The sequence below is a fragment of the Aquarana catesbeiana genome, linkage group LG08 (genome assembly GCF_042186555.1).
Source record: "Aquarana catesbeiana isolate 2022-GZ linkage group LG08, ASM4218655v1, whole genome shotgun sequence".
Lineage (NCBI taxonomy): Eukaryota > Metazoa > Chordata > Amphibia > Anura > Ranidae > Aquarana > Aquarana catesbeiana.
Genome location: NC_133331.1, coordinates 291,262,606 through 291,265,152, shown reverse-complemented (window position 1 = coordinate 291,265,152; position 2,547 = coordinate 291,262,606).

Below are 2,547 nucleotides of genomic sequence, written 5' to 3'. Positions count from 1 at the left end.
TTGGTTGAGTACATTTTGTGGTGGAAGATTTCATAAACTCTTAGCGGTCTAAAAAAAAAAAAGTTGAGTAAATGCCACAAACATTTGCTCAGCTGTGATAAATTTTGGTGGTATTTTGTTTCATACAATTATTTTCTTTTGATCATTGGCTCCATCTAGTGGCCATATTGTGGTTTTGCTTTTTTTCCCTGATTGAGGTATTGCAGGAAAGATGCCGCATTATAGCCACTAGATGGAGAAAAGAATCATAGGAAATCACTGTGTTACTTACCCCCTTCAATACGAGAGATTTTTAACCGCGTTCCAGTGCCGGTCAAGTTCTAGCGTTCAGCGCTGTCACACTTTGAATGACAATTTCTCATGCTGTACCCATATGACATTCTTATCATTTTTTTTTTTGTTGAGACAGATAGAACTTTCTTTGGGCGGTATTTAATCACCACCGGGTTTCTTATTTCTTGCTATATAAGTGGAAAAATATAAAAAATGAAAAAAAAAAAAAAAGTTTTTTCTTTAATTGTGTTATAAAATCTTGAAAATAAATAATCTTTCTGCATGAATTTATTCCAAAATGTATTCTGCTGCATTTCTTTGGAAAAAATTAACCCAAATCAGTGTATATTACTTAGACTGCCTTCACACGCACATGAACTTTAATGGCATCATAGTCTTAGTCAATAGGGTTCAATATTGAGTTGGCCCACCCTTTGCAGCTCAGTTGGCCTCAGATTTATCCCTCAAAGTCTTCCTGAAGAAGTGAGTTTATCCCATGAAACGTGCTGAGGCACAACTGTATAAGGACCTCCCATATACACTATATTGTCAAATTTTTTGGGACACCTGCCTTTACACGCACATGAACTGTAATGGCATCCCAGTTTTAGTCCGTAGGGTTCAATATTGAGTTGGCCCACCCTTTGCAGCTCAGTTGGACTCAGATTTATCCCTCAAAGTCTTCCTGAAGAAGTGGGTTTACCCCATGAAACGCGTTGAGGTTCAAATGTATAAGGACCCCCCATATACACTATATTGTCCAAATTTTTGGAACACCTGCCTTTACACGCACATGACCTTTAATGGCATCCCAGTCTTATGCCCTGTACACACGGTCGGTTTTTCCAACAGAAAATGTTTGATAGGACCTTGTTGTCGGACATTCCGACCATGTGTAGGCTCCATCACACATTTTCCATCGGATTTTCCGACACACAAAGTTTGAGAGCAGGCTATAAAATTTTCCGACAACAAAATCCGTTTCTCCATCACACATTTTCCATCGGACATCCGTTGTCGGAATTTCCGATCGTGTGTACACAAATCCGACGCACAAAGTGCCACACATGCTCAGAATAAATAAAGAGCTATTGAAAGCTATTGGCTACTGCCCCGTTTATAGTCCCAACGTACGTGTTTTACGTCACTTTGTGTGACCCTGTGTATGCAAGACAAGTTTGAGCCAACATCCGTCGGAAAAAATCTATGGATTTTGTTGTCGGAATGTCCGATCAATATCCGATCGTGTGTACGGGGCATTAGTCAGTAGGATTCAATATTGAGTTGACCCACCCTTTGCAGCTCATTTGGCCTCGGATTTATCCCTCAAAGTCTTCCTGAACAAGTGGGTTTATCCCATGAAACGCGTTGAGGCACAAATGTATAAGGACCCCCCATACACACTATATTGTCCACATTTTTGGGACGCCTGCCTTTACACGCACATGACCTTTAATGGCATCCCAGTCTTAGTCCGTAGGGGTCAATTTTGAGTTGGCCCACCCTTTGCAGCTCAGTTGGCCTCAGATTTATCCCTCAAAGTCTTCCTGAAAAAGTGGGTTTATCCCATGAAATGCGTTGAGGTACAACTGTATAAGAACCCCCCCATATACACTATATTGTCCACATTTTTGGGGCGCCTGCCTTTACACACACATGAACTTTAATGGCATCCCAGTCTTAGTCCTTGGGGTTCAATATTGAGTTTGCTCACCCTTTGCAGCTGTAACAGCTTCAACTCTTCTGGGAAGGCTGTCCACAAGGTTTAGGAGTGTGTCTATGGGAATGTTTGACCATTCTTCCAGAAACGCATTTGTGAGGTCAGGCACTGATGTTGGACAAGAAGGCCGGGCTCGCAGACTCTGCTCTAATTCATACCAAAGGTGTTCTATCGGGTTGACAAGTAAAGGGCCTAGTTAGGCCTAGGCTTGACAAATGAGTGGGCTAGCTGAGTCTGGGTTTCACAGCTGCATGGGGTAGCAGAATCTGGGTTTGACAACTGTTTGGATAGCTTGGGTCAGTTCCTGACAGCTGAGTGGGGTAGCTGAGACTGGTCTTCTGGGCTGGGTTGGCTGATTGACAGGCTGGAATGCCTAGGCTGGGGTAGCTCCGACTGTCAACCACTACAAACTGACTTCATCTGACATAAGTAAACACAGACATGAAGGGAGACAGAAGTGGAGCTAGCAGATGGACTGCTCTCCAGGGAAGTCATTTTTGTTTCTATCAGCCACTGGTTTCCTCTACGTTTTTAACGTATTTAGAAAGTGACTG